The sequence below is a fragment of the Panthera tigris genome, chromosome B4, assembly GCF_018350195.1.
Source record: "Panthera tigris isolate Pti1 chromosome B4, P.tigris_Pti1_mat1.1, whole genome shotgun sequence".
NCBI classification, from domain to species: domain Eukaryota; kingdom Metazoa; phylum Chordata; class Mammalia; order Carnivora; family Felidae; genus Panthera; species Panthera tigris.
This window is the reverse complement of record NC_056666.1, coordinates 5,834,690-5,856,326: the sequence shown is the minus strand read 5'-3', so window position 1 is coordinate 5,856,326 and position 21,637 is coordinate 5,834,690. Positions and strand designations below refer to the sequence as shown.

Here is a 21,637-nt window from a genome sequence, read left to right as displayed (position 1 = left end):
GTGAGTTCAAGCCCCACATCGGGCTCTGTGCTGACAGCTCAAAGCCTGGAGCCTGCTTCGGATTCTGTGTCTCCCTCTCTTTCTGCCCCTCTCCTACTCGTGCTCTGTCTCTCAAAAATGAAAAACGTTAAAAATTAAAAGAAAAATTCAACTGCCTCTTTTTTCAGACCAAAAACTATTCAGGATCATTTTAGAAAATTTGGAAAATTAATGAAGAAAATCATTTATAATCTCACCATCTCGGTATACTCACCACTAATACTTTGAAGTTTAACCTTCTAGACTTTTTCACTCAGTGGATTTTGTAAAATTAAAAATAGAAATGGGGGTGCCTGGGTGGCTCAGTGAGTTAAGTGTCCAACTTCAGCTCAGGTCATGATCTCATGGTTCATGAGTTTGAGCCCCACATTGGGCTCTCAACTGTCAGCACAGAGCCCACCTCAGATCCTCTCTCTGTCCTTCCCTCTCTCTGCTCCTCCTCTGCTCACTCTCAAAAATAATAAATTAAAAAATTTAAAAAAATAGAAACCCATTGTAAATACCTACTGTTCTGCAACTGGTATTTTCAACACTCTCTTATATACATTTCCTCACATCTATGAATATTCTACAATGTGATTTATCTCGCTAGAACATTTCTAACTTTCTGTTCTGATTTAAATAACACTGACGTGAACATCCTTGTGGACCGGTCTTCATGCACCAGCATTATGATTTGCTTTTCCTTGTTTACTCTCTTTCACACTTCCGCCTTGTACATGGCCTAGAATAATAAGCAGACCCATGTGGGACTGTGTGGTTAAGACCCAAAGAGCATGAAGACTTTATTCTCTTATTCCATTTCAAGTCTGCATGATAATGTTCTACCTTGATGTAAGTATAAGTAACAGAAGGCGTGTAAGCTGCCCCAGTCACGGAAAGCAGTAGTGGGGAAACCATGGGAATCTGTCGGAACATGTGGATGGCAACTAGGCCTTTTATCACTATTTCTCCAGTCCCCAGTAGATGCTCAACAAATGTTTAATGAAGGAATAAATGCATAAATACACGTAGATAAGAAAAAGAGAAATGAGATTATTTTTGTAAGTATTTTTAAAGGACAATAAAATATTGTAAGGCTTGTATCAAACTACTAAATACACCTTAATAATCATATATAGTATCCAAAGCACCACAGAGGATATGGAAATATATAATATAGTTCCTGACCTCAGGAATTTCATACTGTAATACTAGAGGGGAAAGAGAGATACTTCTAACGGTGGTGAGTGGTATGAAACTGCACAGTGCAGACTCTACATTCCAGAGCTGAGAGAAACTAGAAATTAGAATATGAGTAGGAAGAAAGGGTCTTGGGCAGTAAGAGGTGTGGTTGGTTTCAAGAGAAAGCATAAAGGAATGAAGGGATAATAATAAGGTAGGCTCATTTTCTGCAGCAAGAAGGCATTTGGGATTTCTGATAATGAGTTAGAGAGATTTTTCTCCCAGAAATGTCCTCCTGGAGATCATAAATATCTGTCAATATGTTACCGAAACACAAAGTGAGGGCTTTGCCATGCACTCCTAATCTGCGTTCCAGATTTTCTGTGCATCATGGGATACATGATCTTACTTTTTCTCTAGAAATATTGTAAGGCTTGTATCAAACTACTAAATACACCTAAGACCAGGCTTCTAGAAGCATGATGTAATCACATTTCATCTGGTACTTTCTCACAGCTGTGCATGTGTATACTCACACATACACATGTACACACACACACACACACATGTATATATATATATCTGTATGTATAATTGTTTTTGTGTCTTCTAGGAAAAGCTCTTCTGAATGCTGCTTTGTAGAAAATACCAGTATTTTCCTTCTTGTGCTTGTCTATCAGAGCTCCAGGCAGTGTTTGCTCCTTTTTGTCTCATAGGAGATGCTCTTAAGGTTCCATGCAGCTGTGATGTTTTACCAAAACCAGAGAAGTCAATGCCTGGGGAGAAGTGGTAGAGAATGTGTATATCAAATGTAAAAGTGACTGGCTCACTACTTAGGTTTCAAGGAATGGGAGTGCTTTCTTATTTCTAAGAAATGAGGGATGAGGGACAGAAATCTTGCACGATACTTTCCCAAGGATACTGAGTTGTTTTGGGGATGTCCTGATTTATTGTTCAGATTTTGCGTGTCAAACAGAATAACCAATTAAATACCACAGGTGAATATAGAAAGCAATAATTGAACTGAATGATTGGCTGTGGGGGGCATTTTGGAAATTGCCTTTCTTAAGGAAATGACAGTTACCTTTGCACACTAGTGTAGATATTAGGTAACATACATGAACTATTTACTCTTCTGGAGAATTGTTATTTTTAGGAAAAGTTATTCATTGGCTTTCTACCTACAAAGAGCCCAGCCCATTGAATGCCAATTATTCAGGAGATTCTGAAGACAGTTTTTCACTTGTTATTTATTATTGTTTTTATTGAAGTATAATTGACATGCAATATTCTATTAGTTTCAAGTGTATATCATACTGATTCAATATTTTTATACATTACAAAATGATCCTCATAAGCCTAATTACCATCCGTCACCATACAAAGTTATTAGAGTATCATTAACTATATTTTCTATGCTAAGCATTACATCCCCATGACTTACTTACTTTATAACTGAAAGTCTGTATCTCTTAATACCCTTTACCTATTTCTACTCACCTCTCCCAACCCCTCCCCATTCAGATAACTCACAGTTTGCTTCCTGTATCTTTGTCAGTTTCTGTTTTGTTTTATTTTATTAGATTCTATATATAAATGAGATCACGCAGTATTTGTCTTTCTCTGACTTATTTCACTTAGCATAATACCCTCTAGGTTCACCCATGTTGTCACAGACAGCAACATTTCATTTGTTTTTACAGCTGAGCAATGTTCTATTATATGTGTGTGTGATATCTAGATATCTATTATATGTATATGTGTGTGATATCTAGATAGATAGATAATCTCACATATTCTCTATCCATTCACCTATCAATGGACACTTAGGTTGCTTCCATATCTTGGTTATTATAAATAATGCCAGAATGAGCATAAGGGTGCATATGTTTCTTCAAATTGGTGTTTCTGTTTTCTTTGGATAAATATCCAGAAGTGCAATTGCTGGGTCATAGGGTAGTTCTATTCTTAACTTTTTGAGGAAACTCCATACTGTTTTCCATAGTGGCTACACCAATTTACATTCCCACCAATGGTGCACAAGGGTTCTTTCCTTTTTTCCACATCCTCACCAACACTTGTTTCTTGTCTTTTTGACAAGTAGCCAATCTATGGGTGTGAGGTGATTTTGATTTGTGATTTTCATTTGTATTTCCCTGACAATTAGTGATGTTGAAAATCTTTTCACATACCTATTGGCCATCTGTATGTCTTCCTTGGGGAAGTATTTACTCAAGTCCTATGCCCATTTTTTAAAACAATTGTTTGGGGGGTGTTTAATAATAAATTGTGTAAGCTCTTTATATATTCTGTATATTAACACCTTATCAGATATATGGTTTGAAAATATCTTCTCCCATTCAGTAGGTTGCTTTTTCACTTTCTTGATGGTTTCCTTCACAGTACAAAATCTTTTCAGTTTGATGTAATCCCATCTGTTTATTTTAGCTTTTGTTGCCCTTGCCTGATGATACTGGTCAAAAAAATATATATATATATATTGCTAAGACAGATGTCAAAGAGCTTACTGCCTATGTTCTCATGTAAGAGTTTTATAGTTGTAGGTGTTATGTTCAAGCCCTTAATCCATTTTGAATTTTTTTTCTATATAGTGCAAGATAGTGGTCCAGTTTTCCCAACACTACTTATTGAAGGCAATATCTTTTCCCTTGTATATTTTTCCCTCATTTGTCATAGATTAATTGACCATAAGTGTGTGAGTTCATACCTGGGATCTCTGTTCTATTCTCTTCATTTATGTGTCTGTTTTTGGCCAGTGCCATGCTGTTTTGATTATGATAGCTTTGTAGTATAATTTGAAATCTGGGATTGTGATACCTCCAGCTTTTTTCTTCTTTCTCAAGATTGCTTTGGATATTTGGAGTTTTTTGTGCTTCCATACAAATTTCAGAATTTTTGGTTTTAGTTCTGTGAAAAATACTGTTGGTATCTTGATTGAGATTGTATTGCATCTGTAGATAGCTTTAGGTAGTATGGACATTTTAGCAATATTAATTCTTCCAATTGATGAGCATGGTATATCTTGCCATTTATTTGTATTTTCATCAATTTCTTTCACTGGTGTTTTATAGTTTTTAGAGTATAGGTATTTCACCTCCTTGATTAAATGTATTCCTAGGTACTTTATTCTTTTTGATGCATTGTAAATGGGGTTGCTTTCTTAATTTCTCTTTCTGATAGCTCATTATTAGTGTATAGTAACTAATGCAACCAGTTCCTATATGTTAATCTTGTATCTTGTGACTTTACTGAATTCATTTATTACATCTAATAGTTTTCTGGTGGAGTCTGTAGAGTTTTGTGTATATAGTATCTCATCTGCAAATCATGGTTTTATTCTTTTCCAGTTTGGATGCCTTTTGTTTCTTCTTCTTGACTTATTGCTCTGGCTAAAAGTTACAATACTATGATGAATAAAAGAAGTGAAAATTGGTATCATTGTCTTGTTCCTGATCTTATAGGAAAAGCTTATAGCTTTTTACCATTGAGTAGAATGTTAACTGTGGGTTTGTCTTATATGGTCTCTTTTATGTGGAGGTACATTACTTTTATACCCATTTTGTTGATAATTTTTATCCCAAAAGGATGTTAAGTTTAGTTAAATACTCTTTCTGTATCTGTTGAGGCAATCATGTGATTTTTATCCTTTGTTTTGTTAATGTGATGTATCACATTGATTTATGGATGTTGAACTATGCTTGCATCCTGGAATAAATCCCAGTTGATTGTGGTGAGTGATCTTTTAAATGTGTTATTGAATTCAGTTTGATGAAATTTTGTTGAAGATTTTTGAATCCATATTCATCAGAGATATCTATAATTTCGTGTGTGTATGTGTGTGTGTGTGTGTGTGTGTGTGTGTGTGTGTGTGTTGGGGGGTTGGTTTCAGGGTAATGCTGGCCTTGTAAAATGAAGTGTTCTTTGATTGTTTTTGAATGATTTGAGAAGGATAGGTACTAACTCTTCTCTAATATTTGGTCAAATTCATCAGCCATCTGGTCTTAGACTGGTACTTTGGGGGAGTTTTTAAATTATTGATTCATCATTACTTAAAATCAGTCTATCTAGATTTTCTATATCTTTCTAATTCAGTCTCAGAATGTTGTGTGTTTCTGGGAACTTATCCATTTCTTCTAGGTTTTTCAATTTGTTGGTGTACAATTCTTCATAGTACTCTCTTATGATCCTTTATATTCTTGTGGTCAGTTGTAACTTCTCTCATTTCTGATTTTATTTTGGCCCCTCAACTTTTTCTTGATGAGTCTGGCCAGAGGATATCAATTTTATCTTTTCAAAGAACCAGATTTTAGTTTTTTTAAATCTTTTCTACAGTTTTTTTTTAGTCTCTATTCCATTTATTTACATTCTGATCTTTATTTAATTTCCTTCTTTCTACTAACTTTGTGTTTTGCTTTTTTTCTAGTTCCTTTATATGTGAAGTTAAATTATTTATTTTGGAATTTTTCTTGTTTCTTATGGTAGACCTGTATTACTAAAACTTTTATAATTTCTTTTGGTGGGGCTCCCAGAGATTTTAGAAAGTTGTTTTTCCATTTTCATTTGTTTCCAGGTATTTTTGTATTTCCCCTTATTTCTTTGTTGACCCATTGGTTGTTTAATAACATGTTGTTTAGTCTCCCTGTTTTGTATGTCTTCCACTTTCCTTCTGTAGTTGCTTTCTAGTTTCATACTATTGTGCTGGAAAAGATACTTGATACAATTTCATTGTTGTTGAATTTGTTGAGATTCCTTTTGTGGCCAAACATATGATTTGTCCTATAGAATTTTCCATGTACACTTGAAAATAATGTATATTTTGTTGCTTTTAGGTTAAATTTTCTGTATTATCAATTAAGTCCATCCGGTCTAATGTGTATCATTTAATGCCAATGTTTTCTTATTGCTTTTCTGTCAGGATGATGTCTCCATTGATAGAGGTAGTGTATTAAAGTCTCCTATTCTTACGGTATTATTATCAAGTGTATTGCTATCAATTTCTCCTTTATATTTTGTTAATATTTACTTATTACACACAGGTGCTCCATGTTGGGTACATAAATATTTATGAATGTTATAGACTCTTCTTAGATGGATCCCTTTATTATTTGGTAATGGTGTGTGTGTGTATGTGTGCGCGCGCGTGCACGTGTGTTTTCTAACAGCGTTTAAGCCTGTTTTGACTGATAGAAGTACTGCTCCATCCCTTTACTTTCAGTCTGTCTGTCTTTAGATCTGAAGTGAGTTTCTTGTGGGGCAGCACATAAGCCGGTCCTTTTTTTAATCCATTCAGCTATCCTAGGTCTATTGATTGGAACATTTAGACCATTTACATTTAAATTAATTGTTAATGGATACGTACTTCTATTTTGTTGTTTTATGGTTGTTTTTGTAGCTTTTTTTTTTCTTGGTATTTTTCCTTGTGATTTGATGGTTTTATTTAGTGTTATGTTTGGGTTCTTTTCTCTTTACTTTGTGTATATCTATGCTACTGTAGATTTTTGGTTTCTCAGTACCAGGATGGATGGATGGATGGATGTGTGTGTGTGTGTGTGTGTGTGTGTACAAATACAAAGGTATTACAATATTATTAACTATATTCCCTATAATGAACTTTTGTTCCCTGTGACTTATAACTGGAAGTTTATACTTCTTAATCTCCTTCTCCTATTTTGCCCATCCATATAAATCTTCACCTGAGGCAGCTACCAGTTTATTTATAAGTCCCTTTCTGTTGTTGTTAGTTTATATATTTGTTTTCTGTTTAGTATTCCACATAAAAGTAAAATCATATAGTAGTTGCCTTTCTAAGTCTGACTTCTTTCACTTAGCCTAATACCCTCTAGGTCCATCCATGTTGTTGCAAATGGCAAGATCTAATTTATATATATACTATATATATATATATATATATATATATATATATATATATGTATATGTATATATACATATGTATATAACATATACATAAATATACCATGTTATATATATACATATATACATATATATAGCATGTTATATATATAACATATACATACATATATACATATACATAACATATATTATATACATATATATGAATATACATATATAACATATATTATAGAATATGGAAAAATATGTTATATACGTATGCCAAATATCAGCCAAATACACACACAAACACACACACACACACTCTCCACTTCTTTAGCATTTATCTATTGATAGACACTTAGGTGGCTTCCACATCTTTGCTCTTGTAAATAACACAGCATTGAACATGGGGTGCATATATCTTTTTGAATTAGTGTTTTTGTTTTCTTTGGATAAATACCCAGAAGTAGAATTACAAGATTATATGGTACTTCTATTTTTAATCTCATTGTGGGGAGCGAATCTCTATACTTTTCCATAATGGCTACACCAATTTATGTTCCTGCCAACAGTACATGAGGGTTCCATTTTTTCCATATTCTCACCAACATTTGTTCTTTCTTATTTTAAAGCTGAGTATAGTTGACACACAATGTTACATTAGTCAGTTGTTATTTCTTTTCAATACTAGCAATTCTGACAGGTGTGAGGTGATATCTCATTGTAGTTTTGATTTGCATTTCCCCAATAAGTAGCAATTCTGAGCATATTTTCATGTGTCTATTGGCCATTGGTATGTTTTCTTTGGAAAATGTCTGTTCAAGTGCTCTGCCCATTGTTTAACCAAATGGTTTTGTTGTTGTTGTTGTTGTTGTTGTTGTTGTTGTTATTTTGGTGTTCTTTCTATATTTTGGATAATAACCCCTTATTGAATAATCATTTGCAAATATCTTCTTCCACCTGGTGGGTTGCCTTTTTGTCTTGTTGTTGGTTTCTTTCACTGTGCAAAAGTTTTATAATTTAATGTCTAAATATTTACTCTTGCTTATGTTTCCTTTGCCTAATGAGACAGATCCAGAAAAATATTGCGAAGGCTGCTTTCCCAAGATTTTACTGCCTATGTTTTTTCTTTAAGTCTTCTTTGTTTCCAGGCCTTGCAGTTAGATTTTAATCCATTTAAAATTTTGTATGTGTGTATATTTTTTAAAAAGTGGTCTACTTTGTTTCTTTTTTCTTTCTTTCTTTCTTTCCTTCTTTCTTTCTGCACACAGTCATCCAGTTTTCCAAAAACCATTTACTGAAGACACTTTATTTTCTCCCTGCATATTCATGTGACCTTTGTCATAAATAATTGACAGGATAAGCATGAATTTATTTCTGGTCTTTCTTTTCTGTTTCATTGACATAGGTGTCCAGTTTTGTGCTGGTACCATACTGTTTTCATTACTGTAGCTTTGTAGTATAGTTTGAAATCTAGGATTGTGTTTTTAGCCTTACTCCTCTCTCAAGATTGCATTGACTATTTGAGTTCTGTTGTGGTGCCATACAAATTTACAACTATTTGTTGTAGATCTGTGAATACTATTAATATTTTGATAGGGATTACATTGGATTGTAGATTGATTTGGGTAGTATGGACATTTCGTCAATATTCTTCCAATCCATGAGCATGGAATATCTGTCCCTTCGTTTATGTCATCTTCCATTCCTTTCATCAGTGTCCTACAAGTTTTCAGAATTCATGGTTTTCCTCCTCCTTGGTTAAATTTATTCCTAAATATTTTAGCTTTTTGATGCAATTGTAAATGGGATTGTTTTCTTAATTCTTTTTTCTGTTAGTTCATTATTAGTGTATAAAAGTGAAACAGATTTCTTTATATTTTTATATTCTGTAACTACTGAATTCATTTATTCTATAGGTTTCTAGCGGACTAATCATAGCTTTCTATATATATAGTATCATCTCATCTTCAAATACTAACAGTTGTACTTGTACCTTACAAATTTGGATGGCTTTCTTTTTCTTATCTGTTCGCTGTGGCTATGATTTCCAGTACTATGTTGAATAAAAATGGCAAAAGTGTCTTGTGTCTTGTTCCTGATCTTGTCTTAATCCTGATCACCAGGATTAGTTGAGATATGTTCCCTCTAAATCCACTTTGTTGAGTTTTTATCATGAACAGATGCTAAGTTTTGTCAAATGCTTTTTCTGCATCGATTGAGATGATCATATGATTTTACCCTTTATTATTGTGATGTATCACATTGATTTGTAGATGTCACACTATCTTGCATCTCTGAGATAGACCCCACTTGATCTTGCTGAATAACCCTTTTATATTGTTGGATTTGATTTGCTAATATTTTGTTGAAGATTTTTGGATCTATATTCACCAAAGATATTGGTCTATAATTTCTTTTTTTTGTGGTTTCTTTGGTTTTGTGTAAGAGTTATGTTGGCCTTGAATAATAAATTTTGAAGTATTCCTCCATCTTCTGTTTTTTGAAATATTTTTAGAAAGATAAATATTAACTCTTCTTTAAATATTTGGTAGGGTTGCTTGGGTGGCTTAGTCAGTTAAGCATCAGACTCTTGGTTTCTACTCAGGTCATGATCTCACGTTTCGTGGGTTCATGCCACACATCGGGCTCTGTGCTGACAGTGCAGAGCCTACTTGGGATTCTCTCTCTTCCTCTCCCTCCCCCCCACCTCTTCCCCTCCCCTGCTCATACTGTCTCTGTGTCTCTCAAAATAAATAAATAAACTTAAAAAAATAAATAAATATTTGGTAGATTCACCAGTGAAGCCAACTAGTCCTGGATTTTGTTTGCTGCAAGTTTTTTGATTACTGACTCAATTTCATTACTAGAAACTTGTCTGTTCAGATTTTGTGTATTTTCATGATTCAGTCTTGCAAAATTGTATGTTTCTAGGAATTTTATCTATCTATTTCTGTGGTGTTGGATATATTTCTCTTTCAGTTCTAATTTTACTTCAGTCCTTTCCTTTTTGTTCTGGATGCAATTGACTAAATGTTTATTGATTTTATTTTTTCAAAGAAGCATCACTTATTTTCATTGATCCTTTCTATTGTGTTTTTAGTCTCTATTTCATTTATTGCCAATCTTATCTTTATTATTTGTACCCTCTTAGTACTTTCGGCTTTATTGGTTTACCATATCCTTATTTCCTTAGATGTAAAATTATATTGTTAATTTGATTTTTTTATTTCTTGAGGTATGTATGTATCACTGTAAACTTCCCTCTTAGAAAAGCTTTTGCTGTGTTCCAAAGATTTTGAACCATTGTGTTTCCATTTTCATTTGTCTCCATATATTATTTTGAATATCCTCTTTGATTTACTCACTTACCCACTGGTTGTTTAGTAGCATGTTGTCTAGTTTCCATGTGTTTTTTTTACAGTTTTTTTTTTTACTTGTAATTGAGTTTGTTTCAGACTGTTGTTGTGGCCAGGGGAGATGTTTGATATAATTTCCGTATTCAAAATTTATTGAAACTTGTTCAGTGGGCTTACTTACATGTCATTTATTCTGGAGAATTCTCCATGTACACTTAAAAAGACCATGTATTCTGCTCTTTTGAATGGACTGTTCTGTTTATTAAGTTGATCTCAAATGTGTTATTCAAAGCCACTATTTCCTTTTTTATGTCTGGATGATTTATCCATTTATGTAAGTGGGTATTAAAATCCTGCATTATTATTGTATTTCAATTTGTTTATGTCTGTTAATATTTATTTATGTGCTTCTATGTTGGGTGTATAAATATTTACAATGGTTATATCCTCTTATGGATTGGTACCTTTATAATCATGTAATGTCTTTTGTTGTCTCTTTGTCTTTGATTTAAAGTCTATTTTAACATAGGGGAAGGAAAAGAAAAATAATATAAAAACAGAGATGGAGGCAAATCATAAGAGACTCTTAAATAAAAAGAACAAACTGAGGGTTGCTGGAGAGGAGGTAGGTAGAGGAGTGGGCTACATGGGTGATGGGCATTAAGGAGGGCACTTGTTGGGATGAGCACTAGGTGTTATATGTAAGTGATGAATCACTGAGTTCTCCTGAAACCAATGCTACACTGTATGGTAACTAAATTGAATTTAGGAAAATAAATTTAAAAAAATAAAAGTCTATTTTATCTGATATAAGTATGGCTATCCCAGCTTTCTCTTGTTTACATTTGCATGGGATGTCTTTCTATCCTTTCACTTTCAGTCTGTATGTGTCTTTAGGTGGAAGTAATTCTCTTGTAGGCAGCTAACAGATATGTCTTATTTTTTTGTTTTGTTTTTAATTCATTCAGTCACCCAGTCTTTTGATTGCTGTATTTAGTCCATTTATATTTAAATTGTTGATATGTGTACTTATTGCCACTTTTCTCAATGTTTTCTTGCTTTTTTTGTAGTTCTCTTTTCTTGCTCTCATTTTTTTTTGATTTGTTGACTTTCTTTAGTGCTATACTTGGATTCCTTTGTTTTAATTTGTGTGTGTGTGTGTGTGTGTGTGTTTCTATTATAGGTTTATCATTTGGGTATATATATCATGAGGTTCTTCTGTAACACTCTGCATTATTACGTAATATAGCAGTCTATATTGTTGGTGGCCACTTAACTTCAAACATACTTAAAAGCACTTTGCTCCCCCCGCACATTTTACGGATATGATGTCATGTTTTACATCTTTTCATTTTGTGAATGTATCTAATTTCTGAAGGTGTAATTAATTTTACCTTTTAATGTTCATACTAGATTTATGTGACTGATCTACTACCTTTACTATGTATTTGCTTTTACCATTAAAAATTTCCTTTCATAAATTTCTTGTAGCTATGGCCTTTACCTTTCTGCTTAAGGAGCACACTTAAACATTCCCTGTAAGGCTGGTTTAGTGGTGGTAAACTCCTTTAAATTTTGTTTGTCTGGCAAACTATCTCTTCCATTCTGAATAACCTTACAAGGAAGAGTATTCTCGAATATAGGCTTTTTACCTTCAGAACGTTAAATACATCATGCTACTTCTTTCTGGTCTGTGAAGTTTCTGTTGAAAAATCAGCTGATATGTGGCTTCTCTTGTTTTAACTATTTGATTTTTCTCTTGCTGCTTTTAAGATCCTCTCTTTATCTTTAATCTTTGAAATTTTAATGATTTGCCTTGGTGTGAATCTTCTCAGGTTCTTCTTGTTTGGGTCTTATTGTACTTCCTGGACATCTGTTTCCTTTCCCAGGTTATGGCACTTTGTAGCTATTATTTCTTCAAATACATTTTCTGCTTCTTTTTCTCTTCGCCTTCTGCGTCCCTTATAATATAATTGTTAGTATACTTGATGTTTTTCAATAAGTCTCTTAACCTAGCCTCATTTTTAATTTTTTTCTTTTTGCTGTTCAGCTTGGATGCTTTCCCCTACCCTGTATTCCAGGTCCTTGATTTGCTCTTCTATGTTATCTAATCAGTGCTGATTCCCTCTAGTGCATTTTTCATTCTAGTTATTGCATTCTTCAGCTCTGCTTGGTTCTTTTTTTCATATTTTCCAACTCTGTTGAATTTCTTGGTTCTTCCTCTCTTCTCTAGTCCAGTGAGCATCTTTGTGATACTTCTTTGAACTCTTTATCAAAAAGATTGCTTATCTCTGTTTCATTTAGTTATTTTTCTGAGATTTGATTTGTTCTTTCACTCGGAACATACTTCTCTGTCTTCTCATTTTGTCTGACCCTGTGGGTTTGTTTCTGTGGATTAGGCAAGTCAGGTATGTCTCCTGATCTTAAAAGTGGTGGTCTTATATAGGCATCCTGTGAAGCCCAGTAGCACAATCCTTTGTTGTTCTCTAGAACCAGGGAGTCCAGGGTGTCCCCTCTGTGGGCTACATGCACCCTCCTCTTGTGGCTGGTCCACAACTGCTGCTGGCACTCTGATGGGGCCCTCAACCTAGGTATCAGCAATGACAAGCTATGACTAATGCAGGAGCACTGGTAGGCAGGGCTGACTGTTGGCATGGCAGGCTGAGAAGCCCAGCTGTAGCTACTGCAGGTATACTTAAGGGTGTGTCTGGCCCTACCACAGCTGGTTGAGAGGTCTCCTGCAACTGCTACAGACGTACTGGTCTGCCCTCCATGCTGAAGAAGTCACCTTGTAGAGTCATCAGTCTTTGCCAAGGCTGTCTGCTGGGTGTGGCAAGAGGTAGTCACATTGGGGATATGACAGTCCTGACAAAGGCTGCCCACCGAAGGTGGTTGGGTAGGAGCTACTTTGGATGGGGTGTCTGGTAGGGCAGGTGTATTGGATGGGGCAAGTCTACAGGGAATAATCTGAGTGGGGTGAGCAGTCACTAGCAAGGTAGATGTAAAGTGTCAGAACTGGCCTTCCAAAAGTGTCTGTCTAGTTAGGTTGAAGGAGGGCAAGAAAAATGGTGCCTGCCGGGATTTCTCCTTCTGGAGAGAGCTCCCAAAGATCCCTCACCCTCCAGCACATGTTCTAAAATTAGTCAATAAATCTCTTCCTTCACATACAATGAGGTGCTTTTTTTTATTTAAAAATTTTTAATATTTATTTATTTTGAGAGAGAGAGAGAGCAGGGGAGGGGCAGAGAGAGGGGGGAGAGAGAGAGAATGAAGGAGAATGAATACTAAGCAGGCTCTGCACTATCAGCACAGAACCCAATGTGGGGCTCAAACTCATGAACCACGAGATCATGACCTGAGCTGAAATCAAGAGTTGGGTGCTTTACTGACTGAGCCACCCCAGGCACCCCACATGGTGCTTTTTAAATGCCACCTCTGTGCTAGGTCTCAAACTGAGTCCTGTAGCATGCTGGCCATTTAAGAGTGGGTCTTGGTTTCCTATGGCCCTCTACCTCTCCCAGAGTTAAGCCCCACTAATTTTCAAAGCTCCTGGAGTTCAGCCCTGCAGATTTTCAAAGACAGACATTATGTAGGCTTGTCTTCCAAGTACAGGTCCCCAGGGACTCTGTGTGCCCAGTATGGGGCTTAATCCCCTCACTCCTCAGAGAGAACCTCAGCACTTGTGATATCCATCCCACTTGTACTTTGCACGCTGAGAGTTTAGCTCCTGACCTCATCTCTGCCTCTCCTACCCTTCTCAATGTGGCTTCCTCTTTATGTCTTTAGTTGTGGAGGATCTGTTCTGTTAGACTTCAGGTCTTTCTGAGTGGGTTGCACCACATAAGTTGGGTGTGTGTGTCCATGGGGAGAAGGTGAGCTCAGGATCATCCTACTCTGCCATCTTCAGTGTTTACTCCTATATGTTTCTTATTTCTAGTTATGATCTCTTTCACCAAAAACAACCCTTTAACACTTCTTGTAAGTGCTAGCATAGTGGTGATGAACTCCTTTTTTCTTGTCTGAGAACTTCTTTATCTCTCCTTTGGTCTGAACGATAACCTTTTTGGGTAGAGTATTCTTAACTGAAGTTTTTCCTTTTAACTGAAAGTTTTTCCTTTTCAGCACTTTAAATATATCCTGACATTACCTTCTAGCCTGCAAAGTTTCTGCTGAAAAAAAAATCAGCTGATAGCCTTATAGGTCTTTTGTGTGTGACTGTTTTGCTCTTGCTGTCTTTAAGATTCTCCATTTATCTTTAGTTTTGCCATTTTAATTATAATATGTCTTGGTGTAGATCTCCTTGGGTTGATCTTGTTTTGGACTCTCTATGCTTCCTGGTCCTGGATGTCTATTTCCTTCCCTATGTTGGGGAAGTTTTCAGCTATTATTTCTTCACATAAGTTTTCTGCCCCTTGCTCTCTTTCTTCTTCTTCTGGGTCCTCTATAATGTGAACATTAGGATGCTTGACGTTGTCCCAGAAGTCCCTTAAACTTTCCTCATTTTTTTCTTTTTGTTATTCTGTTTCTGTGATTTTCACTATTCAGTGTTCAAAATCACTGATCCATTCTTCAATATTGTGTAATCTTCTGTTGCCTCCCTCTACTGTATTTTTCATTTCAGCTACTATATTCTTCATCTTGAACTGGTTCTTTCTCATATTTTCTCTTTGTTGAAATTCTGTGTTCCTCCATTCTTCTCCCAAGTTCAGTAAACATCTTTACGATCACAACTTTGAATTCTTTATCAGGTAATTTGTATCCGTTTAATTCAGATTTTTTTCTGGGCTTTTATCATGTTTTTCATTTGGAACATATTCCCCTGTCTCACTTTGTTTGACTGTCCAGGTTTGTTTCTATGAACTTCGGTAAGTGGAACACCCCCATCTCCCAGTCTTGAAGGCGTGGCCTTGTGTAGGAGCATTGCCTTGATGATATGTTGTCTAGCAGCTTTGGCAGGCCAGCTAGAGCTGAGGCAGGTACAGTCTTGGGGCTCCCAGGGCATGTTGCATTGGGGCACCTTGAGGGATGGCTGGTTCTGGAGCTGGCATGGATGAGAAAGTCCTGAGGCCTGCTTCCCCCGGGCTGCCTTGGCAGAACAGCTGGAGCTGAAGTAGTTGTGGGCTAGGGGCACTAGAAGAAACTTCACTATAGCCATCTTGATTAAACAGCTGGATTGGGCACAGGCTGGGGAGTGGTCTTGAGATATATGGCACCCAGGCCACCTTGGTACAATAGCAGGGTTATAGTGCAGGCTGGGACTTCCCAGTATGCACTGCAGTCACCCTGGAGGGATGGCTAGAGATGGAGTAGGCATGGGCTGAGGGACCTGAAGCATACTTTGCTGGGGCTGCCTTGGTGAGCTGGCTTGAGCTGGAGCAGGCACAGACAGGGGTACCTGAGGCACACTGTGCTCCGGCCACCTTGAGGGGACTGCTGGAGCTGGTGCAGACAATGGCTTGTTGGGGTGGCCCTAGTAGGCTGGCTAGAGCACCTAGACCCTGTTCCTGTCTGCGCTATCAAGGTGGAGAGTGAACATGAAAAATGGCACTTGCTGTCACCTCCAACCCTAGACAGAGTTCCAAGAGTTCCCCATCCATTGGCAGATACTCTAGGGTTTGTAAAAGGATTTTTCACTTATAGTCTCATTGCCTTTAATTCAGATTTTTATTATTTGCTCTGCTGTGCCACAGTTCAAGTGAGTGCACACCAGCCTCTCAGTGATATCACTACATACCGCAGGTCACAGCATCAGGGGTAGAGTTCCCATTATTGTCTTATCTCCATCTTTCCTGCCCTTCTCTATGCAGTCCCTCTTTCATTTGTTGAGCAAAAGGTGTTCAGTTAGCCCTCAGTTCTTTTTCTGGAGGGATTGCTTTATATGTAGGTATAGATTTGTTGTGTCAAGAGAAGGTGAGTTCAGGGTTTTCCTATGCCACCATCTTGGACTGACCCTATTCATTTATTATTTATCTGGGCAAGTGGTTTAAATCATTAAAGGCTTTTAAAGTTCAACATGAGGGACCTATGACCGATTGAAGTGTAAAAATATGGCAAAGCCATTTAGGAAGCTACACAGCATGAAAATACCTGTGGACTTGGTTCTCAAGCAGTTTAGTCCCAGCTCAACCACTTATCAGCAGGGCTCTGAGGCTCCCTTCCTCCCCTGCATCGGGTAGAGAGTAAGAATTAGCATGCAGAGGGGTTGTGGAGTATAAGCCAGGTGCCATACATGAAATCACAGTGCTTGGGACCTAAGTGTGCAAAACAGTATCAGTTGAATCTCAACCTGAATCTGAGTGAGGCTCAAAAATTGTTTTTGAAATTTTCTCTGTGACACAACAAGATAACTTTGTACATCACTAAGGTTATGACATAAATTATTGTTATCAAAGTCTAGTATAAATCAGTATTATGAGAATTTGTCTTAGCAGGTGGGAATGGCTTCTTATTCCTTATTTTTACTAACAGTTCTCTATTTCTCAATATTTTTATTTTCCATGTCTCATATGAAAGTCCACAGGGCTTAAAATTGCATGGTCCCTCTTAGAATCAATTTCAGTATGTATGCCAGCCAACTTCACACTATTGATTTTAAGCCTGTATATTCAGTACCTACTTTCCATCACCTACATTCCAAAAAAAAGCATAAAAGTAGGAAAATCCAGGGGCGCCTGGGTGGCTCAGTAGGTTGAGCGACCGACTTCGGCTCAGGTCATGATCTCACGGTTTGTGAGTTCGAGCCCCGCGTCGGGCTCTGTGCTGACAGCTCAGAGCCTGGAGCCTGCTTCTGATTCTGTATCTCCCTCTCTCTCTGTCCCTCCCCTGCTCATGCTCTGTCTCTGTCTCAGAAATAAATAAATATTAAAAAAAACTGAGAGAAAAAAAAGTAGGAAAATCCATAATAAAGTTTTATCTACAAGAATAACTGTCATAAATCCTTTCTCTGTACTAACAGGTAAATTAAAAATTATCAGAATTAATCATAAAGCCTTGAAAAACATCCATTTCACAATCTACTTTCAAAGGTTACTACTTACTTCAAATTTTTATTGTGGAACTACTAATTTGTGAATTCTCTAGGTTTCCCCAAAAGAGGCAAGACTCTAAAACTGTATGTGGATTAAATCACAAAGCTATTTCCCTTTCCCACCTAATTCTAATTAGTAAATAGAAAACAAAGTCCTAGCTCACTTGGAAAAATTTTGCACTTTCTTGATCTTAATATATCATTAATAACTAGATGCACTATTAATTTTCTTGATAAAACAATGGTTTTAAAATTGTATATATTAGAAGCTATCTCCAAATTTTAAGATTGTCTAAATGTGAAATAAGTGTCAACTGGAAATTGCCATTGGTTGCTAGTAACAGGTACATGGCTTCAATGAGCTGGAAGCGTTTCTCTCTTCATCTAAAAGGAGTGAGACGTGCATTTCAGTGCAGCTATGACAGTTCCGTGGTGTCATTGAAGATCCAGGCATTACCTGCTTCCATCATCATCTGTTCCATCATCCACAGTACTTTGATTCCATGTATCCCATTGAATTAGTGTTCTTGTATTCTTTGACTAAATACCCAGTAGTACATTTGCCGGGTCATAAGGTAGTTCTATTTTTTACTTTGTGAAGGACCTCCATACTGTTTTCCACAGTCACCTCTCCAATTTACATTTCTACAAACAGTGCACAAGGGTTCCTATTACTCCACATCCTTGCCAACACCTGCTATTGTCTGTCTTTTGGCCACTAACCATTCTGAGATGTGTAAGGTGATATCTCACTGTAGTTTGATTTTCATTTCCCTGATAGTGATGTTGAGCATTTTTTTCATGTGTATGTTGACCACGTTCATGTCTTTTGTGCAAAAAAAATGTCTATTCAGATTCTTTTCCCACTTTAAAATCAGATTTAGGTTTTTGGTGTTGAGTTGTTTAAGTTCTTTATATATTTTGGATGTTAACCTCTTATATGAGATATCATTTGCAAATATCTCTTCCCATTCAAGGTTGTCTTCTCATGTTGTTGATGGATTCCTTCACTGTACAAAAGCTTTTTATTTTGCAGCACTCCCAACAGTTAAATTTTGCTTTTGTTTCTCTTGCCTGAGGAGATATATCCATAAACATGTTGCTAAGGCCAATGTCAAAGAGATTACTGCCTATGTTTTCATGTAGATTTTGATTTCAAGTCTCACACTGAAGTCTGTAGTCCATTGGGAGTTTATTTTCATGTAAGAAATTGATCTAATTTCATTCTTTTGCATGTAGCTGTCCAGTTTCCCAAGAACCATTTATTTAAGACACTATCTTTTCCCCCAATGCATATTCCTACCTCCTTTGTTATAGGTTAATTGACCATATAAATGTGGGTTTATTTCTGGGCTCTCTATTCTGATCTACGTGTCTGTTTTTGTTTTAGTACCATACTATTTTGATTACTACAGCCTTGTAGTAGATCTTAAAATCTGGGATTGTAATACCTCCAGCTTTATTCTATCTCAAAATTGCTTTGGCTATTCAGGGTCATTTGTGATTCCACACAGATTTTAATATTATTTGTTCTAGTTCTGTGGAAAATGCTGTTGGTATTTTTTTTTTTAATTTTTTTTTTTTCAACGTTTTTTATTTATTTTTGGGACAGAGAGAGACAGAGCATGAACGGGGGAGGGGCAGAGAGAGAGGGAGACACAGAATCGGAAACAGGCTCCAGGCTCCGAGCCATCAGCCCAGAGCCCGACGCGGGGCTCGAACTCACGGACCGCGAGATCGTGACCTGGCTGAAGTCGGACGCTTAACCGACTGCGCCACCCAGGCGCCCCAATGCTGTTGGTATTTTGATAGAGATTGCATTGAATCTGTAGAGTGCTTTGAGTAATATGGGCATTTTAACAATATTATTCTTCTGATCCATGAGTACGGAATATCTTTGTGCCATTTTCTGTTTCTTTCATCACAGTTTTAGTTTCCAGAGCACAGGTTTCCTTGGTTAAGTTTATTTCTAGGTATTTTATTATCTTGGTGCAATTGTAAATGGAATTGTTTTCTTAATGTCTCTGCTACTTTGTTATTAGCATACATACTGATTTACGTATATGAATTTTGCATTCTGCAACTTTACTGAATTCATTTATTCTTTTAGTTCTTGGGTTGAGTCTTTAGGGTTTTCTATGTATAGGATCATGTCATCTGCAAATATAGATAGAAGTTTTACTTCTTCCTAACCAATTTAGCTATCATTTATTTATTTATGTCTGATGGCTATAGCTAGGACTTATAGTACTGTGCTCAATGAGGGTAGTATGAGTGGTCATCCTTGTGTTGTTCCTGATCTTAGAGGAAAAGCTTTGACTTTCACCATTAAGTAAGATGTGACCTGTTAGGTTTGTCATATATGGCCTTATTATGATCCGCTTTGTTGAGAGTATTTTTTTTTTATCAAGAATAGATGTTGAGTTTTGTTAAATGCTTTTTCTGCATGCATTGAGATGATCGTGATTTCTCTCCTCCTTGTAAGTCTGCCATATCATGTGGATTGATTTGCAGATATGGAACCATCCTTGCATCCCAAAGATAAATCCCACTTGATTGTGGTAAATCATTTTTTAAAATGTATTGTTGAATTCATTTTGCTAATATTTTGTTGAGGATTTTTGCATCTGTGTTCATCAGAAATACTGGCCTGCAGTTTTCTTTTTTGTAGTGTCTTTACATGGTTTTTGTATCAAGGTAATGCTGGCTTCATAGAATGAATTAGGAATTTTTCCTTCCTTTTCTGTTTTTTGGAACAGTTTGTGAAAAAATAGGTATTAATTCTTCTTTAAATGTTTGGTAGAGGGGCACCCGGTGGCTCAGTCAGTTAAGCATCCAGCTCTTGATTTTGGCTCAGGTCATGATCTCATGGTTCATGAGTTCAAGCTCCATGTTGGGCTCTGCACTGACAGCGTGGAGACTGCTTGGGATTTTCTTTCTCTCTCTCTCTCTCTCTCTCTCTCTCTCTCTCTCTCCCCCCCCCCCCTCCCCTGCTCAGTCACTCTCTCTTAAAATAAATAACATTAAAAAAAATTGGTAGAATTTTCCTGAGAAGCCATCTGGTCCTGGACTTTTGTTTGCTGGGAGTTTTTTGATTAATGATTTGATTTCCTTCTGGTAATTGGTCTGCTCAAATTTCTATTTCTTCCTGATTCAATTTTTAGAGGTTATATGCTTCTAGGAATTTATCCATTTCTTCTAGGTTGTCTAATTTGTTGGTATATAATTTTTCATAATATTCTCTTAGAATCTTTTGTATTTCTCTGGTGTTGGTTGTTATTTCTTCCCTCTCATTTCTGATTTTATTTATTTGGGTACTCCCTCTCCTTTTTTTCTGAGCCTGGCTAAAAGTTTATCAATTTTGATGAACTTTTCAAAGAACCAGCTTCTGATATCATTGATCTGTACCTGTTCTGTGGTCTTTTTAGTTTCTATTTTATTTTTGCTCTAAATATTTTATATTTTGCTCTTTATTATTTCCTTCCTTCTATTAGTTTGGGGTTTTGTTTGTTCTTTTTATAGTCCCATTAGATGTAAATTTAGGTTGTTTGTTTAGGATTTTTCTTCTTTAGATAAACCTGTATTACTATAAATGTCCTTCTTAGAACAGCTTTTGCTATATCTCAAAAATTTGGACCATTGTGTTTTCATTTTCATTTGTCTCCCTGTATTTTTATTTCATCTTTGATTTACTGATTGACCCATTCATTGTTTAGTAACATGTTATTTAACTTCAATATATTTGTGAGCTTTTCAGGTTTTTTCTTGTGGTTGATTTCTAGTTTCATAGTATTGTGGTCATAAAAGATCCATGGTATGACTTCTGTCTATTTCAATTTGTTGAGACCTCCTTTGTGGCTTAATATGTGATCTATTCTGGATAATGTTCCATATGCACTTGAAAAAGAATATGTATTCTGCTGTTTCAGGATAGAATGTCCTAACTATATGTTAGATCCATCTGGTCCAATGTGTACTTCAAAGCTACTGTTTCCTAGTTGGTTTCCTGTTTGGATGATCTGTCCACTGATGTAAGTGGGGTGTTAAGGTCCCCTACTATTACTGTATTACTACCAATAATTTCCTTTGTTTTTGTTATAACTGCTTTATGTATTTGGGTGCTTTCATACTGGGTGCATAAATATTTACTACTGTTTTATCCTCTTGTTGGATT

General features: G+C 36.1%; 1 protein-coding gene across 3 annotated transcripts in view; it reads left to right on the top strand.

Annotated features, from left to right (window-relative positions):
* PRKCQ (protein kinase C theta) overlaps window positions 1-21,637 on the top strand; it is a 192,271-nt gene that overhangs the window by 91,799 nt on the left and 78,835 nt on the right. The gene's annotated exons all lie outside the window — the stretch shown is intronic.